Here is a 21,603-nt window from a genome sequence, read left to right as displayed (position 1 = left end):
GGCAGAGGGAGATTTTCTAAAAGATTTCATAATTTTGGCTGGAGCAATGGACTCCACAGTCTCCGCAATCCACTTATGGAGGGTCGCGGTGTCCGCATTGGGCTCCCTAGAAAATGCAAGTCGGCTGTCCAACAGCACAGGGCCTAAAAACTCAGCTGTGAACTTTTTCCTGTTTCTTTTTACAAAATACCTATTGATTACTGCACTTGATTTTTAAAATTCATATGAAATTTGTTTCAATTGCAACTATATTAATTCCATCAATACATATAGGAACATGTGTAAAATTGCATATTATATGTCATCATTAGTGAACAAATTATAAACATGAATAGCAATCCCACAAATATAGCTCAGGACTCTGATTTAGACTCTTGATAGAAGTTCATATTGGGAGCTATGTCAGCATAGAAGCCCTTCTTCCTTTACATTCTTTATTTTTATTCTCTCTTCTTAGATTAGTTTTCCAGGTGAAATATAGAAACTGAGGTAATAGCGTATACTGGTACTTTAAGAGGTAGACTTTGCATGAAGATTCTTGCCTGCTTTACTTGATTGTGTTTTATTATTCCTTTGGCTAATGAAGGGTTATAGCTTGGCCACACCTCATTTACTACGAAATGGGAGGAGGAAGGGGAAGAGGAGGTAATGCTAGGATTACTTAACCGTAATATGTATTACTCTGATTCTCCTTACTCATCACAGCGCCTTGATGCTCCCTGGAGTGACTGCTGCGCGGTACAAATGCTATTTTACATTACATTACATTACATTACAGTACTTACCACACCCATCCCACACCCTGTTGCTTTGTAACAGGCTACAATAGAGAACAGGAGTTGACAGGAAGGGGACGGGGGTTCAGGAGTAATTCCACACAACATAATAGAAATATAAAGCAGCCTGGGAGGTGGTGAGTTGCATTTAATAAATGGGTACATTCAGTAATTTAGGGCCTGATTACGATGGCAGACGGACTTAAGTCTGTCTGCCATCGTCTCTGGGATTGGGACGGGCCGCCTATATGGCGGCGGTCCAGCACATGCAATTGCAATGCGAGCGCCACTGTGGCACTCACATTATGCATGTTTACCATTGCAGCAAGTGCAACATACACATGCCGCTGCACAAGGGGGGCCCGCCACAGGCCCCCAAAGTACATCCCCGCCAGTCTTTCAATGACGGTTGAACTACCATAGACTGGCTGGCGGGGATGCTGCATCCAAATCTGGCAGGTGTTGCCTGCTAGGCAGCGTCACCATTTTGTGAATGCGGGGTGGGTCCGACAGATAATTGTAGCAATTGTCCCTGTCGGACCCATGGCGGACGGGCTTTCCGCCCGCCATCTTGATCTGGCGAGCAGTAATTGGCCGCATAATGGCGCTGAACCCGTCACCAACAGGCTGCGGGTGGCGGGTTTACTGCCATCATAATCACCCCCATAGTACTTGGCCATCTAAGAAGGAATTGGAGTAATGAAGATTACCCATAACTAATCTGAGCTTTTATTTCCTTGTAGGAAATCAGGCCTCAATTAGAAAAACCTTCACCTCCGGTCCTGTCAACAAAAAGAGATTGGTCAAAATCTCCAGTGCACGAGGAGAAACCTGATAGAGCATCAACTTGATAGCAGGTAATTAATACAAAACCAAATGTCAGGTGATACCAAAGGGAATAGCGGAAGGCGAACAACCAGGGGGCAGACAACATCTTTAGAATGCCTTCATTTAATTAGCAAACACTTTTCTCTGAAGCACGTCTGCTTCACAAGTGTAACGTTCCACTAATAGGAAATAGAACGAGTAGTTGTGTTGACGGAGGAAAGGACTAATGCGTCCGCTCCTGCCCTTCAGTGGCACTTAATGGGCAGTGGAGTTGTTAACGAGCAGAGGGACGGCATTTGCAAGCATGTTTACAGAGACAGGATCGATTCCCACCAAGTGAGAGACATTCTGTGCTTCCCCCGCCTTGCAATACACACCGCGCAGCTCTCCGAGAGTAAACACTGTTGTGAACTAGCTATACATTATTCACCAAAAAGTAATCAATAGAAAACAAGCGATCCCTCTGTTACAGCGTGGTATTGATAAAAAGAGTCTCGCTTTTAATTTTTTAGTATTTGGCATTGATTTTTGAAACTAAGTTTCACCCAACTTATCCCATCAATCATGTGTTACTGAAAGTTACAGTGACCGTTCCTTGAATAACAAGTAACCGCCCTCTATAAAATGAATCCGTTTAAAGGCACCCTGTTTTTCCTAACTAGAATTTTTTTTTCGTTTTTAAGACCTGAAACCGCCATACTAATGCACTGCCATTGAGAATGTTATAATTTTCATACATTTCCAATTGAGAGAAGTTTTGCTCTTGACCACCACTTCTCTTTAATGAAAGATAACTTAAAATCAAAGGCTAGTGGGAATTAGACAATCAGATGTTTATTCTTTAGACAACAGAACGCCATTGGCATGAAACAAAACGTTCATGACACCCAATAAAAGCTATGTCTATTTTCTATGCATAACTTTGGCACCAATGCATTTAGACACTATTCTTAAAATTGGAAAAGATATTTGGTTGTAATTGTCTGCGTTCACTTTTTTCTTCAGGCATTTTAATCCAGGTTACCTATGCATCAAATGGGCTTGATTCAGCACAGTTCAGATGGAAGCACCTATTTATATGTGACATTAAATAAACTGAACATTAACCCCAGGGTCATTTAAAAAATATCCCCGAGTTTGAAATTAATTGCCAACAAGAATAGGACTATCACAGCCAAAGTGTCCCTCATTTAAATGTAATTACTGACTGATCATCACTTTGCAAAACACCTGGGCCTGATCACAGAAAATGTTGACCTATCATTATTACTTGTCCCTTATGAACAAGGCAGTGCTTGGTGCAAACCATTTTACCACCCTGTTATGACAGATTTCTGGAGGAAATAATATGCAAAAGGAATGTTTTTGCATATTTTTGTATTTCTTTTTTTGTGGGGACGTGTTGTGTTATTTCTTTGGGGTGTTGTATTTTTACGCTGCATTATTGCATTGTGATGTTGTGTTGTATCAGTGTTTATTTTGAGCCGGTGGGGCCATAGGCACTTATCACCGAGAGGGAAACCACACAAAGGGGAAAGAAGGAGGAAGAGAATAACAGAAAACCTGTCACAAAGAAAGAAAGAAAGCAGAAACCTGCAAGAATGAGATAAAGTAACAGGGGGTGCCTGGTAGTGAATTGGATAGGGCTGAGGTGGATTCAGGACTATGCAACCTTTTTATTCGGGACTCCAACTTCTAATAGCACAGGCTGAGGGCTTCTGAGCGAAGGTTTGGGCATTGGCACTCTTTAATATACAAGCCAAACACTGTGTTGTATTCTGCTTGTTTTATTGCAATTTGTTGGGACTATTTATGTTTTAGTTTTGTGAATATTTTACTTTGTGTTGTGTTTCTGCGATGTGCTCTGTTGAGTACTTTAGAGATAGCATCAAATGCTGCTAAATGTCCAGTCAGAATCAGCACATTGCTTTAACCTTTTGTGCTCATGATCCCGAAGTAATTGTACAGAGTTGTACAGAGTCGTACAGAGTACAGATTTTGGATGTTAGAGGGAACAAAATACTTCTTTCATCTTTAAATACAACAGAACATGATTTTAGAGTACACATTTTCCTGCAACCTGGGTTACAGGACATATTCCCAGTGTGTAAAACTCATTTTAACCGTAAACATGTAACCTTTGAAAAGTTTTTCTTTTCAAAACTACAAACACACTGTTTAGGTTATACGATCAAAATTAGTTTTGCATTACCTGGATCATTTTACTACTTTGGACATTTTAAATGCATTCTTCCTGAGTTCGATTCAGAGCATTCCAAAAACATTCACATTTCTTTATGGACCAAACATCCTACTCAGATTTAGGGAAGCTGAGGCCTCCGTTTGCCTCTGACAACACAAACGCCAGGAAATATATCCAGCGCACTTGAATTATGCATCAACGGAGGCCCAAATTATGCAGCAGTGTTTCTTAAATGATGTTTCAAGAAAAGTCAAATAATGTGGCATAATGCAACATATTTGGAATAGTATTTTCTCATTAGTAGGTCATGTTTCCACATATTAACACTATTTTGGCAAAGTTTCCATTATTAGTACAAAGTCAAACCCTCAAATACTGCCATAAACTGCAAAAAGGCGATCAGTCAATCTTGGCATATCACAATCCACTGTCCATCAACACTTTGCCAAGATTTTAGTAACTTTTGATCTGTCTGAGCTAGAAACACATTTTTTATTCTTGTTGTTAAACCAGGAAATTATCTAGAAAATTGGATTATGTGGCAAATGCGTCAACACTCTAATTAGGCGGAGAGTGCCGGAAAATCACATAATTCCAGCAGCCCTGTATTTATCTGCTAAGGGAGCATTTTTCGATTTTTATTCCTCAGATGCATTATTTCCTTTCAAAACAAGGGACCTGTCTGACTTCGTGGAGCTTGGCACACACTAAAACCTGGAACAAACAGTGACCCTTATTCATTATGGACAGGTGAAACCAGTGATGGTTTAAGGTGACAGAATAATAGCTGCATACAGCTGAGCAAAAGGTCTTACAGTTAGGTGGATGGTGGTCTATCATATATAATATAGGTGCAGAGCATGCTTGATGTTGGGTTTATAAGGGATAAGGGTGGGGAGTGTTTTAAAAATATACATTTGAATTTCAGTTTTTTTTATAATTTTTAATACATTTTACAATTTAATTTGGATTTTTTATTAAAAAAGGAAAAAAAAAAATTAGGAGCGGGATGTTGGTTTTATAGGGTATACGGGTGGGTAGTGTTTTAAAAATATACATTCAAAATGTAATATGTTTTACAATTTTTAATAAATATAAAAAAAATGTTTTAAATTATTTCAAAAAATATTTTAAAAATAATTTTAGCAGCGGGATGTTGGGTTTATAGGGGTTAAGGATGGAGAGTGTTTTAAAAAGCTATATTCAAAATACAATACTTTGTATATTTTTTTATAGATTATTAAAAAACATTTTTTGGGAATTTTTTGAAAAAAAATTGAACATTTATTTTAGTATTGGGATTTTGAGTTTATTGGGGTTAGGGCGTGGTTAGTGTTTTAAAAATGTATAAATGAAGTTTAACATTTTTGAAATTTTAAATACATTAAAAAAAATTAAAAACAATTTAAAAACAATTTGGAAAATTATTTTAGGAGTGGGATGTTTGGTGTATAGGTGTTAGCAGTGGCGAGTGTTTTAAAAATATTTATTAAAAATTTTTTTTTAATTAGCAACAAATGTAATTGAAATGTAATAATATATTTTTTATATTTTAAAAAAAATTGTAAAATAATAATTTGTTTTAGTTGGAGTCCAGCACCTCTACCAATTAAATGTAGATTGGAATGGTAAATTATATTTAATTAGTGTGCAGCACCTACCCCAATTTAATGTAGACTGGAGAGGGAATAGTAAATTATATTTAATTAGTGTCCAGCACCTACCCCAATTTAATGTAGACTGGAGTTGGAATAGTAAATCATATTTAATTAGTGTCCAGCACCTACCCCAATTTAGGGCCTGATTCTGATGCGGGTTGGAAAGCTTTCACACCTAGGGCCTGATTCTGATGCGGTTAGGAAGGCCTCCTAATGGCATTTGCTCCTTCCAAATCGGATCGGGAATGACCCAGGGCCCAATTATGATGCGGTTACGAACATATGCTCCCATTGAAGCCAATGAGAGTCCAACCAAATCGTATCGGGAAGCATCCGGATGCATTGTACTCCGTCGGTCGGACTGTCCCGATCCGAGTGGGTTGGAAACCATTACCAACCCGATTCAGTCGGGAAGCATTTCCAACCTGCATCAGAATCAGCCCCTAATGTAGACTGGAGTGGGAATAGTAAATTAATTTTAATTAGTGTCCAGCACCTACCCCAATTTAATGTAGACTGGAGTGGGAATAGTAAATTATATATAATTAGTGTCCAGCACCTACCCCAATTTAATGTAGACTGGAGTTTGGAATAGTAAATTATATTTAATTAGTGTCCAGCACCTACCCCAATTTAATGTAGACTTAAATGAGAATAGTAAATTAATTTTAATTAGTGTCCAGTACCAACAAATAGGAGTTAGTATATTTAGAAGAATTTTGTTTATAATGTGTGTAAGAATTACTATATTATGTATGTACATTGTATCTAATGTAAAGAAAATAAAATAAATACAATAAATACATTTTTTTGTAGATTTTTTATTTTTATTTATTTAATATGAGTAGAATGAAAGAGAAAACATTTTTATTATATTTTTATTTTATACAAATATATCAATGCATGTATTTAGAAACATATTTTTGTACAATTCTGAACATTTGTAACATTTTTACAAATGTTTTACATTGTAAATTGTACAATTTATTGACAAATTATATTTAATACAGTATTAGGTAGAGTTTATAGTTTTTAATAGAAAGTATACTTTCATTAAATAAAATGAACATTTTTAAATTTTGAATACATGCTTTGGGGTCGATTCCGATTTGGGAAACAAATCTGTATGACGTTTCGAATTCGTAGTCGCTTCCGTACTAATCGTACAAATCCTTCCGAATTACATAGTACGGTACGTAGTAAAAAAAATACGTCCGAATCGTTGCGAACCGTATGAAAAGCTAGGGGAAATCCGTACAATACGAACCCTGAAAGTGAACCGTACAAATCGTAAACAAGCAGTACGACCCGACAAGTACAATCCGGACCGGGAAATGAGTACGCGATTCGTACGGTAAATGTCGCGAATGAGCAAATCATACAGAGAGCAACACAATCACATAGGGTATGGTTCGTACACCCCATGATCGTAGAGGTACGCTTCGTACACCCCATGATCGTAGGGGTACAGTTCGTACACCTACGTTCATGGGGTAAGGTTCATACACCCCATGATCGTAGGGGTACGATTCGTACACCTACGACTATGGGGTGTACGAACTGTACCCCTACGATCATGGGGTGTACGAACCGTACCCCATGATCATAGGTGTATGAACTGTACCCATGTGATCATGGGGTGTACGAACCGTACCGGGGGTCCGTTTTGCAAGCACTTTAAGTCTAATTCTGTTTTTCCGGACATTTTGAGCTCTCGTAAAAAAAGAGTTGCACGTAGTGTTGACGAATCGTACTTGCTGGGTCTCAAAATGATGCTTCGATTCTTATGGATATCACGTACTGCGCGTTCTGAATGCGATTCATACGGATTATTGAGTCATACGGGCTTTGGTACGATTCGGATGGAGAACTGATTTAAGTACGCATCGTACTACATTGTACGTACGGGGACGTTCGAGTATAGGATTCGTACGGGAAAAATGCTCCGTGCGGCTATTTGTACGGGATTTTACCAAATCGGAATTGGGCCCTTTGTGTACATATTATTTTTTTTATTTCATATTAATATTTTAAATATTTATATTTTTTTACAATATTCACACTTGAAAACACATTTATAACAGATGTTTAATTATATAATTTATGAAAAACATTTCTAAAGTTTTTTGTATATTTGTATTCTTTTTTAAATTATAATAATAAATATTAATATGTTCATAATATTATTTTTATAATTTTACAACATAGGTATATTTTGTTACATATTTTAATAATAGTACAAAAATGTGTAAAATTTTATTCACATAGAATTGCATTTTTTACTTGTCAAGTAACATTCAAATAAATTAAATAATATATTTTTCATGTTAACCTTTTTATTTGGTTTTGGGTCTATTTTGGAACCGCGTTAGGTTGTTTTGTGTCATTTGGGTTGAAGAGAAGCTCGCGTTTGGGAGACACTTCCCGTCGCTAAAGGTAAGGTTTGTTTTATATGTGTTAAGTGTGTTTTATATTAATTTTGAAATTAGTTTGATACTGTTTAGTAGTTATAAGTTAGTTGTTCGAATTTGGCGTTGTTATATATTGGAATTACGTGTGGTGTTTTTATGTATTGATACAGTTGTCTAGGCCTGGTTCGAGAGTTAGTTTTTCAGTGTTTAAAGTATATTTTAATGAAATATAAAGTTAATATTATTGTTAATAAATGTTTATGTGTTGTTTTATATGGGTGGGAATGTATGGTATTTTGTTTTGCGTGTTTTTACTTTCAGGAGTTCTCCGTATCGGAAGGAGTCGTTTTTTTAAAGAAGTGTGTGTTAGCTTTATTAACTAATATATTTTTAACACTTCTTTATATTATTCGGTTTTCCTGGAGCGTTTTTTTACTCTTTTATATATCTTCGGTTTTTGTATGGAACAGTTGTATTTTTTCATTTTTTTTTGGGCAACATTATTTTTCATCAATGGATTATGTTGGCAGAACATGGGGGCCGATTACGATGTCCGCCCGCCATCGCGGGAGGAAAAAAGAACAGCCCGCCATAGGTGCGGCGGTCCCGCAAAACGAATTAGGATGTGCCCGCTACACTGGCAGGCGCAACCTGTATGTTTACATTGTGGTGGGTGTCAACACCCGCCACAATGTAAAACTACATGTCTTACATTTGCATGTACAATGTCAGGCACCGTGCGGTGCCTGCCACCTTGTACATGCATATGTAGGGGGATACCATAGGTACCCCCCACGTGTAGCGAAACTGGGGGCCCGCAACAGGCCTCCAAAGGCTTTTTCACCTGTCTTTTGTGGAGGGAACTCTGCTGCAAAAGACAGACATCATAATGCCCACGGCGGTGCCTGCACGGCACTGCCTCTATAGACCCCTTGTACCTGGCCCCGCAAGGCGGCAAGAAAGGGCCTGCCTTGCAGGACCACAGCGGATGGTTTTTCCTTCCCCCGCTAATTTAGCGGTGGGAATTCTAAAGGTGATGGTGGGAATTCCACCACCACCGGGCCGGCAATCCTTACCGCGACCTAGTGGTGGCGGAATTCCCACCATTGTAATCGGCCCCATGGATTTTGCAGTCCTTGGAAAACATTTGGTAAGTTATTTATTTGTATTTATTGTGGGTGGGTACTGTTTTTATTGTTATTGTTAATTGTTATTTTATTACAAATCTTATTAACGTGTGTGTATATATATTTATAAATTATTAAAAATATATTGCACACAATAATTATTTTTGTGATAAAATATATTACTTTTATTTGCATTTAATTGTTGGATGTATTTTCTTAGGAATGTGGTGGTGATAGTTATTTAAAGGATAGTTTTGGCTATTAGGTTTAAGTATTCCATGCCTTTTGTACTAGGGTACAATTTTACCTGTTGTTCTAAATATTTATGCATTTGTTTTGTTTGTTTGGATGTTTGGGGAGTTAATTGAGTTATGGATTGTTCCATTCGGAACTCTTGGTAGCCTTGTTCCTTTTGTAGGCGTTGTATTCTCTGAACTTGGTTTTGTTCTGCCTGTTGATTGAAGGAAGACATTATGCCATCCTTCGACTGCATTGTTTGTTTTGGATTCTCCATTTAATGTACTTCTATATACATTCCACCAGGGAATTAAAATTTTTAGGATTTCTTCTGTGACCAGATCTGTGGAGTCTCCCTACCCATGTGTCCTTAAAATAGTCCAATAGTGGACTTCTTTTAGCTTCATTTTGTTTATAAAAGGTACTGTCAATTGGGATGTTGTAGTGTTCTACAACGTCTATTTCTGGGACATAAGCATGTGCAGTAAATGTTTTTATTTGGTAAGCAAAAGATGCATTTGTGGCATATTCTATGCTTAGGGGCACATTAGGATGTCCGCCCGCCATCCCGTTGTACAGAGGGACCGCCCGTCATAAGGCAGGGGGTCCCGTGCCTGCTATTAGGATGCGCCTGCCACAGTGGCGGGCGCACCAAGCATTCCTGACATTGTGGCGAGTGGCGCAGACAGCACTGGCCGCCACAATGCCAGGAAGGCATGTTGTGCACTTCATGCACAACATGGCAGGCACCGCGCGGTGCCTGCCATGTTGTGTATGGAACTGCTGGGGTGTACCCCGATGTGCACCCCCCACCCCCTGGAGTCCCTGGGTCCCGCAACAGGCCCCCAAGCAGACTCCGCATGCCTTCCGCCACGGAAAATCATTCCCAAAACCACATTGTAATATGGCTGGTGGTGTCAAACAGACACAGCCACCTTATTGCAGCCTTATCCACCCGGTCGCAAGTCGACCGGGGCGGAAATGCGGCGAATGGTCTTTCTGTCTGCCGCGGACCCCCCAGCCATAATAATATGGCTGGGGGTCTTTTGTACAGGGATGGCAGGTGGATTGCCCCCGCCGAACCGGTGGTGACTACCACCGGCTTGGCGGGGGCAATCCACCCGCCATCCTAATGGGGCCCTTAGTGTTGTTTTCCACAAACTTCTCCATAGGCACTTGTTGAAATGATAATAACAGGCCTGGATGCAGGTATGGGGATGTATTTTTAAGATTGTACTAAGCATTGATTGTTCGAAATCTAGTCATATTTTTTCAGGGGAATAGTCATTTGTTTTCTGTTTTATTGTGCTTAATAATTCCATGTATGTGGAATTATTTTTATATTGTAGTGCTGCAGGGAAGTAATGGTATGTTGCAATTTTGATATATTGTGTATAATTGGAAAAAAGGTTTGGGACAAATATTAAAAGTGCCATCCATCATTCAATGTTAGCTTTCCTATAGTTTTATTAGGTTATTAGAAGTGCCAAATATTATTAGTCTTTTGTCATTGCTTTTGTTATCATAAATGACAAATGGTTGTTTGTTTAAACTTATACTTTGTTCAGGACTTAGAATGACTTCACTATGGGCATCATTAGGATGGCGGCCACAGTGGCGGGCGCATACCACATCCCATATTTGCTGAAAGCACCGCCCACCGCAGTGCTAAAAATACATGTTGTTCTTTTTGAAAGCACAACAAGACAGGCACTGCGCGGTGCCTGCCACGTTCTTTTTTGAAAGGCAGGGGAGTACCTATGGTACCCCCCATGTGCACCCCTCACGCCCCCTGAGTCCATGGGGGCCCACAATGGTCCCCCAAAGCGGACTCTGCATGCCTTTCCGTGGCAGCAATGCCGTCATGGAAAGGCATTCACAAAAGAACATTCTAATATGGCTGGCGGTGTCTAAAAGACACCGCCACCATATTGAACCCTTTTCCGCCCGGTTGACATGTCGACAGGGCAGAAAAGCGGCGGACGGTCTTTCCGTCCGACGCGGACCCCCCATCCATTAAAATATGGTGGGAGGTCTTTTCTACAAGGATGGCGGGCGGATTGCCTCGACAGGCCGGCCGTGACTAATGCCGGCCCAGCTGGGGACGTACGCCCCCCATCCTAATGGGGCCCTATATGTTCTAGGAATTGGAGTGGTAGTGGTAGTGGTTTTTTTGGTGCGTGAAAAAGTTCTTTTTAGTGAAGCTACACTTGGCATTTGTTTGGTGGCTGTCTTTGGGATTTTGGGAATCTGTTCTTTTAAAATGACACTTGTTGGCTTTTGGAACCCTGTGCTAGCATATTTTCTATTGTAGATCTTACTTCAGTTTCTGTTACTCTCTGTGGGTGGTTATGCTCCCTAGTATAAAGTACAGTTGTTTCCCTAGTTGTTGCTCTCCCGTAACATTTATTTGAGTAATATTTACAACATTTCCTGTTCACTATTAACTGAAATTGTTTTTCTTGTATATAAGTGTACCCCATATAACACAGTAACATTTTTCCCTTCTGGCTGGTTATGAATTCAGCTCCTTCAGTCATTTTGCTGAATGTTATTTTTATAAAAAATATATATTATAGTTATTTAAAATGTTGTTCTATGCATTTAAATTTAAATATAAAATCATTCTTATGTTATATACTTACATTGTTGGTAATTCTGTTTTTAAATTTGCTGGTGTTTCTTATTCAGTTGTATTTTCGTTCTGCATTTTCTTTCTCTGAAAAATAAAAGTACATTTGTTTGTATTAATTGTTCCTATATTTTTTATAGCTGACAGTTAAGGTTTTTGCTTTTACTTTTAATATTGGCTTATTTGAACTATTATTTTCTAATGGTTTGGTAAATACTTACTTTGTTATTTGTATCCCTTTTTGCGTTTTCTGTTGTTTGTTTGTTGTTTTTAGATTTTGCTGTAGAGGGAAGAGAACATAAAAGGAAAACATTCATTACTATTCAGATAATTTTTGTGCTTTTTAAACATTTTAGCTGTTAGTATTATTTAGTATAATTTAATTACTTACTTTTAATGCAGTTTCTTTTCTGTTATATGTTGATTTTCTTCTCTGTGTAGTTTTGTCTCCTGTAGTTTTCTTTATTTGTTAATTTGAATTTGCAGTGTTTTTATTGGTTAGTTTGTATATTTAGAATTTTTTTGGGGTGGTTAGTTTCCAAATAAGGATAACGCTAATTGGTAGTATGTTATGTATAGTTTAATTCATTTATTTAAAAAAGTTTTTGTTATATATTATATAATTATTTTTTTGCTATTGTTATATATAGGGGCTGATTCGGTAAAATCCAGTCTGAATCGACATACGAATCGTATGCCGAACCGTCCACGTACGTACGATGTAGTACGAAGCGCACCCAATGCAGTTCTCCGTATGAATCGTACCAAGGATCGTACGACTAAATAATCTGTATGGATCACACTCGGAACACGCAGTATGCGATGTCTGTACGGATCGAAGCAGCTTTGTACGACCCAGCTAGTACGATTCGTATCGACAACACTCCGTACGACTCTTTTTTACGGGAGCTGAAAACGTCCGGAAAAGCAGATTTCGCCTTGTAATGCGTACTGAACGGGCCCCCCGGGTATGGTGCGTACACCCCATGATTGCAGGGGTGCGGTGCGTCGGTGTACGGTGTGTACACCCCTGGATTTCAGGAGTACGGTGCGTATGTCCCCTTGCATACACCCCATGTGCGTTGGTGTATGGTGTGTAGGGGTACAGTTCGTACCCCCCAAGGCCATAAGTGTATGGTGCATATACCCCGTGCGTACACCCCTGAAATTCAGGGGTATGGTGCGTATGTTATTTTGTGGCTCTCTATATGAATTGCTTGTACGCGACGTTTTCCGTACGAATCGCATACTCAGTCCCCGGTCCGGATCTTACTTGGTGGGTCGTACGGCATGTTTATGATTCGTACGGTTCTGTGTGAGGGTCTATGTCATATGGATAGACCCTTGTTTTTTGTACGGTTCGCACGGATTCGGACGGACTTTCTACCTAAAGATCGTACTAGGCGATTCGGACGGATTTGTACGATGCGTACGAAAACAGCTACGAATATGAATCGTCGTATGGCTACGTTTCCCGAATCGGAATCGACCCCATAATATTAATAACATTTATTGTAGTAGTGTTTTTAGTGATATTTTTATTATTTGTGTGTTACTTCATTTTTAATGGAGTTTTTATAAATTAATATTTATTTTTGGTTATTATAGTAATAAAAGAATATTTTTGTAGTTGTATATTTGTATTTATTCATATTGTGTCTTGTCGATATTTTAAAATTAGCGATATTAATGTTGTCGATAATGTTGTTTAGAATATTTTTCACTTAGTGTATCTTTTTTAATTGTGGTCGGTATTTTGTCATTTCGATATACATGTAATCGATATTAGTGGTATCGATATTTATGTATGTCGATATTGTGTATCCAATATTTTTGTAATCTTTTAGTTAAGTATAGGGATTTGATATTAATGTTATCAATATTTTTGTATCAATGTTTTTGTAGGTCGATAATGTGTTTTTCGATATTATGTCAGTGACTCGCCAGGAGCAAAGGAGGCAAAGTATTTGCTTCAATCCTTAGGATGTAGGCAATGTGTCGGCTTCAACCAACACAAGTCAGTGATACAACTGAAATGGAAGTGATGCGCTACACCATCGTCAATTCAATGTCTTTGATCTTTGCAGCAGGGACGATGTATCAGAGTTGATGGAGATGTAATGTTCTCAATCCTCGCAGCAAAGCGTCAGCATTGATAGAGATGTGCCAGTTCAGAGCGGCACAATCACGGTGATGTGTGGATTTTGGCAATTGCAGCATCTTATACCCACTCCCAAGGGCCCAGGACTCAATTTGCATCACTTGGCAGGGCAATACACTCAGATGGCAGAGTCCAGGTGCTATAGGCAGATTGGTTGGAAGTCTTTGATGACCCTTAGACTTCAAACAGGAGGCAAACCAGCAAGCCCTTTTAGTCACTTTGGTTCTGGATTGGAGAGATGTGTGTCCAGTCCTTCTCACTCTCAGACAAGGAGGGCAGCAGATCAGCACAGCAGAGCAGGCGTCCAGCAAAAAAGCAGTTCAGCAGAGTGGCAATCGCTTCAGCACAGCATCCCTTCTTCCTGTCAGAGTTTCCCAGGTCCAGAAGTGTACTGAGTTGGCAGTGTCAGGCTCCAGTACTTATACCCAGTTGTGCCTTCAAAGTGGGGGAGACTTCAAAAAGAGGCCTTTTAGTCCCAGTCTTTTCTGTTCTGACTCCAGACTCACTATAGATGGGGTATGCAGCTCTTTATATAGGGACAGGGCACAGCCTATTCAGGTGTAAGTGTCAGCTTCTTCCGCCCACCGTGCCCAGGATGATTCATCAGGATGTGGATGGCCCATCAGTTACACTTAAGCTCCCTTAGTGTGTGGCTACATAGAGGGAATGCACAAAGCCCAGCTGTCGCCCACCCCATACGTATGTTCAGAGACAGGTAGAAGGCACCAAATGGCTAATGTAAGAAAATGCAAAATTTCGAAAAACTGGTGTTTTCAAAACTACATTTTAAAATCTAACTTCACATAAGGGACGGATTTTAAATTGTGATTCCCGAGACACCAAATTTGTTGTTCCCATCCCTTCCCAATTATAAACCACACTTATAAGATGTAATGGTCATGGTAGGCCAGAAGCGGACTGTGATGGAGCACTGGTCAGATGCACTAACCAGGTTTGTCCTGGACAAAGATCTTACCTTATGATTTTAGTCCATTAAGTCTGAATCCATCATAGGAGTACACTTTAAAGGCTTGCAGGACCTATGGGGAGATACTTAGAGAATCACAGGATGGCAGGTAGGGTACAGCAGGAGATTCCAGTCCACACCCAATTGGCATTGGTCAGCTGAGCAGTTGCAGAGAAACACCTCTTGCAGTTCATTGTCTCTATGTAGCTTGAACAGTAGGTCAGCTTTATGAGTTTTCTGCCTGGGAACAATAGGGAGGCAGTCTTCTATTCTCTACTGCGGTCTCATACAGTATATTCAGTCCTTTTCTGATCTTCCACAGGGCCAGAGATGTTCTGCAATGGGTGTCTGGTGATGACATACATATGCCTGGCATGAGTTAGTGGGTAGAAATGACCCCTAGGGACACCCTATCCAATGGAGTAAAGGTTAATGAGATTAAACCTACCCAATGTGGGAATTTCCAAGATGGCCAAAGTCTTCTGGCTGAAGGTGTGTGTGTGTGGGCACTGTACTTTGGCGGTCCTAGCATCCTCCCATATTGCCACTAAATTAAAAGTTAGGGCAGACAATGTTCCCACAACAACCTCAGCGACAGACGTCTGGCAGAACAAATACATTTTTATCAACCAGTAAATAGATATACAAGAATTGTTTTGCATTGTATTTCCTTTCATTGAAGCAGACTTTCAAATAGGCTTTGACACTGTAATATTTTAAAGAGGTGCACTGTGATTGGGGCCTGTTTGCTTGGGGGGGAGGGGTCAAAAGAAGGACCTTGCCCAAATGTGAGCCAACATTTGCCTTATGACAGGAAAGGTCTCTATGAAACACCCCAGCAGCCCTGTCAAGCTTAGTATGATATTCAAGCAGTATGTGACAGTTTAATGTCCAAAAGGATCCTCAAAGTCCCTCTTCCATTCTCTGTCAGTTTCATATGGGCCATCTCTGCACACTCAGGTCAGCCTATTGTTTTCTTCTGGGCGCAGGTTAACACCTTATTCACGCCTATTCAAATAATAATGGTAATTCTGTCAGAAGTAGGATTACAAAATTAAGATTTAGCATCCAGGGACTTCAGGCAGTGAAAAGCTAACTTTTTAAAAGTACATTTTCCTTAATGTGGAATCCAGGCTGGGTGGTCCTGAGTTATCTGGCCCAGAGTTTTGCAGTACTAAGGCTCATACATGAGCCCTAGTAAGGAACCACAATGGGAAAGCCATTTCACGTTCCTGCAGTGCATAGACTGTCAAGTCCATGGCCTGCAGGAACTAGGGGTGCATAAATACATAGGGGCACACCATGTACCCCCACGCATGCATCCCTTTGCTTAGAGTCAATGGGGGGATCTGTAGGGTCCCCTTTGTTTTCCCACCTCCAGACTTTCATGGCGGGCTCATCTCCATGAAAACAGTGGCAGTGATAAAATTCCGAATATACTTGGTGTGCCGCAGCGGCACCACCAGCATATTAGGGGCCTTAGACTGCTGCAAGACCCTTAGGGATTGCTGATCTCTGGCAGCAGCAGTGTCACATGGAGGTCCAACCACCCAACTTGTTATAGGACAGGCAGACCAGCAGTGCGGCGGTAGCCGCACTGCCACTGCGGGTTTGGCAGTCCATTGGACCGTTTAACTCAAAAGTGTCTGAGGAAATATCAAAATGATCCTCAGCCCTAAGCAAAAGTCAGAGTAACAAGGGGCTGCTCTCTAAGACATTGAATTAAGAGATTGACTCTGGGTCACCTCCAAATGAAGCTCACTTTTATAAGAAAATATGAAGCAAAAAAGACACTCTCAGCATAAGCTGAACAAAATGTTACATAGACTTAGTGAATCACAATACGGAATATAATGTAACATCAACTAGCACCACCCACTAAATCAGTGGCCTTCAAACTTTTTAATGCTGCACCCCCCAATGAAAACAAAATAATCGAGTCCCCCCTCAACATTTATCACAATTATTCTACTAAACTGGCAGTGTTTAAATATGTCTAGACTTATTTAAACATTGCAGTTAAGTTCTGTTACCGTTTTAAAAATGCTATCAAATACATGATTGCCAAACATACTATTCTGGTCATGCAGGCCTTACTAATGTGTAAAAGTATCCATAGTGTGATTATTGGGGGTGGGGAAGTTTAATAATATTTGGAGTCCCTTCTCTTTAGACACCTTCTCCCAGCCAGAATATAAATGATAAAACCTGTTAGTGATGGCCCATTACAGAGCGGTTTACTGCCACTCACTTTTTTCCACTGAAAACAAAGCACTGTTTTCAGTATAATGCTTCTTTTGGCCAGAGCGTGGCCCCCCGGGATCACTAGAAGCTCCCTTAGGGTGACCCGCCCCCTATTTTTAAGAGTCCTGCACTAATTGAAAAATAATTAGTCCTCCCTTGACCTAATGTCAACGAACTTGACAGTACAAATCTAGTTACATATAATACAATGGCAAATGCAATGAGAAATAGACTCTCTAAATTACATACAGGAAAACCATGAACAGTTACATTTTAATAGAAGGCATGCTCTGGAGTTCACCAAGCACAACATATCATGAGTGTATATTTTGCTGCTTTTGGAGTCAATGACACATGAAAACATGGCCATGTTGAAATGCAAGATGTACTTGGATGTAGTTTTGGTGTAGTTTGTCAAATATTTGAAAATATGGTTCAGTGGTGTGCTGCATACTTATTTTTAGTGCAGAACATTCATGGCATTAGTTATTAAGCATAAATATATCTAAACAAGTATAATTGTTCAGCTACATTGTCTACATTAGGACTCTCTTTTAAGTGCATGCTCTGTTCTTCTATCTCCACCTACAATTTACCAAGCAGGTCATTTAAATAGCAAATCTCTTCACGTTGCTCTGATTAGATCTAACTGGAAAAGTATCTTTATAGAATATCATAACCAAAATGACAGTAAGATCTTGTCCTAAATATCGTTTACAAAAATATCTGACTACTGGAGTTAATGATGAAAAATCGACACCAAATCGGACAATATTTTCGGTCCTCACATTAGGTACAAGTTAAAAGGGATTAGACCAAAAAGGAGCTGTCTAGAAAAGACTTGTTTATACAAGAGAGGCAGATCATTAAGGGGAAGTCCAGGCATGGATGCAGAACAATTTTATATCCGAGAACTGGAGTGCGGTTGGTGTATTGCAAGATGCAGACCGATCAGAGGCACCATCACTGAGATGCAATAAGTAACCTGTTCTACCAGCTCACTGTGAGTGGTTCATTTCAGGTACTGATGACGGCTCATGAATGCAGCTAGAACATTCCAGTGCTAGATGGAAATGTAGCTCAAAGTAAATGTGTATCTATGGCTAGTGAAAGTTGTCAAGTCTTAAGGAAGCAATCAATAAAAGGCAATGTCGACTATCTCATGTAACTATACATATACATGTATCTATACTTTCCAAGGGCATCCTGAATATCATTTACTCAAAAGAGGTATTCAGCAGCACACATTAAAGTTATAAAATGTAATTTAAAGATTGTTTATGTTTATGTCCTCAGAGCAGACTCCCCAGCACTATGGTGCAAGGGTGCCTGTGTTGGTGCTAGGCTGCTAAGTTTAGCGTCAGAAAAGGGGGAATTGCAGAGCTGCACGATATTGTTGTAAATATGGTGCAGCTCTGCGTTTCTGAAGTGGCGGAGTGTGGTGTTAGGCCAGAAAAGCTAACGACGCACTCTGTCACGTCATTGTAAATATGTCCCTACGTGCATTGCAAGCCATTGGCAAAATGTCCTACTTCCCAGTGTACTACGTCGATATACTTATCATGGGTCATATGCTCCTACTAATTTTAATGGCTCTATTTTCATTTTTGCTATAACTTTTGCATGGAGTTTCACATATTCACATGTTATTTTTTCACTAACTTTGTATATATTATGTTATTTAATTCTTAAATGTATTGTTGTAGAGGCTAGCTGTTTCACTGTACACCATTCATTTAGTCTCAGATGGAACGTGCAGCCTTGGGCCAGCTGCAAATGATTGTCTAGGCATTACTCATTGGGGCTGATTCCGATCGGTCGGTCAGCCCTCCGAGATGTGTCAGTAGCCCTTACCTTATGGCCGAACCGTACCAGGGGCGAGACCGTCCATGCGAGGAAGTACGATGCAGAAAAGTGCCAAAATCCCGACAGATCCGCACTGTCCGACTCCATCATCAATCTCCGACCAAGGCTGACCCAGAAACACTCGGTTTGCGCCGCACGGCAACATAGATACAGCTACATCCGGCCGGTCAAGTACGAGTCGCAGTTCCTACGTTCTGGACGGGTCGCCTCATACAGGACGTCTCAGCACCCGGAAGAGCTGCATATGAACTCCGATTCGCGCCATTAACCCATTCCACGGATTTGAACCGGAGCACCTTGGAACTGATCGAGATGGACCAAGAATCCAATCATGCAGGTCATAGCAGTCCTGAATATATATGACACGATCAGGAACAGACGCGGACGGCGCAGACGGTAAGTCCAACACCCACCTCACAAACAAATCCAGGGGGTCCAGACCCTGCCCACCATTACTACGCCTACTTAGGGAACCCATGGCCACTACTACTGCCACCCCACCCATATGTGTTATGTTGCCTATCACTGATGCCACCTCACCCATAGGGGCATGTTACCTATCACTGATGCCACCCCATCCATAGGGGCATGTTACCTATTACTGATGCCACCCCATCCATAGGGGCATGTTACCAATCACTGATGACACCCCACCCTTAGGGGCATTTTACCATTCACTGGTGGCTGCTCACGGAAGCGGTACTCGGACCCCCTTCTCTTGCCGAAGTCCTGCCAGAATTAATTTCAGGCTACTATATGCTTTTAAAGCAATAGCGACGAACGCGCTAAACGGAACCCCCTCACACTAACTCGGGATTTTTTGCCTAATCCCTTATCTCAAGTATGACCCTCGTCCCAGTAGCAGTGACTGAGCGCTACTTGTTTTCCATCATTAGAAGACCGTTTAATACAATATCCCATTGAAAACAACGGCAGTTAAGCAGCTGCACTACCAAACAATCTTCCTTGCCTATACAAGCAAAGGCAAGTTTCAGGAGGCTCATCTGTCCTGATGATGATCTAAAGCTAAATAGATTGAAACGCCGTCGACCTACCCAAGGAATTTCACTTGTTCTATCTGTGCATAAGTGTTGTGTTTTTATCCTTGTTGTTGTTGTGTGACAGTTCGTTCACTTTGATCACTTATGTCACTTCCTGCACCACACTATTCACTTGAGCACCTGAAAAAGAGTATGACTATTTATGTATATCCTTGAAAAAAAAGAGTAAAATAAAATACTCCTACTTGTACCTACTACTTCTGCTCCCAAGCGATTTATTAAGTATTCGCTTCCTGTTCTACTTCCTACTAAGGACCCCTTAAGGCCTACCCCGAACCATTGTTCTTCCAAAGCATCTATGCATTCATCAGGACCTAGGTGTTGCTATTGCTGTCAAATATGGTGAGAAAGATAAAAAGGTATTATATCACCTGTTTGTCAGGTACAGATTCTCCGCCACAATCTAAAAGTAGTCATGTCAACGAGAAAAGAAAGTGAAAAGAAACAAACATTTAAAAAAAAATACACTCATCAGTAGTGTTATTTCTGTGATCATGTCTTTACATATATTTTAACATGTTATCACTCACCCAATTTGTGTGGGGATAGCGCCTCACCTCACCTGGCTGCAGCTCAGGTAATTGAGGAGCACCGCTCTGTTATGAAAAGATACATAATTACAAAAGCATTCCGCCGTTAATTCCATTGGGAAGTAAAATCCACAATAATATCCAAATTCAAAAGACACTATGAATAGTTTGTAGTGTCGAGTTCCACATCTAGTTCGCCTCAATCATGAACCCACTGCACTTTTGCCCAGGACAGTTGTTATGCTTGATCTCTACATTTACATTTACTTCGTCGTTGGGAGAATACTATGGTATTCTGAGAATATACCACTCTCTGAGCCCAAGCGCGACTCAATTGTGGGTTATTTCAACATCGCGGAGGGGCCGAGTGAGTAGCAAGCACACGAACAGATATTATCTTGCTTTTCGGCAATTAGTGACTCCTTCGATATCAGGCAAATCAATTTTTCGGTACCAGGCAGACAAGTTTTCAAGCCCGGTGCGAGTAAAAAACACTACCGGCTAGTCAAGGGAAACGGAACCATTAGTGGACTCGCCAAGCTCAAAGAGCGAGCGATTGTCGTCTCACTTGCGATACATGATAACTTCCCTGTAGGCGGGAGCACACTCTGACTTTGCGCGCATCGTGCATGTAACAAACACACACGAAGGAACAGACCGCTACCGTGGTCACCTATCCGTCGGTGTCTCCGGGCGTTCCTCTGCGCTAGACTGGGGAGGCACCGAACGGATAGGGCGCGGTCTATTTGAACGTTCGTCTCCACTTTGTGTGTACATAATCTCACACGGAATGCGGGGTCTTGTAGTGTGAATGTTCGAAAATTAGAAATATAATTACATTTTTATGTTTTCATATTTTCAATATGTCCAAGATGCTAATTGCACAAGGGGTGTTGTAGAAT

The sequence above is a fragment of the Lissotriton vulgaris genome, chromosome 10 (genome assembly GCF_964263255.1).
Source record: "Lissotriton vulgaris chromosome 10, aLisVul1.2, whole genome shotgun sequence".
In the NCBI taxonomy this organism is placed as follows: Eukaryota; Metazoa; Chordata; class Amphibia; order Caudata; family Salamandridae; genus Lissotriton; species Lissotriton vulgaris.
This window is presented reverse-complemented; position numbering follows the sequence as displayed.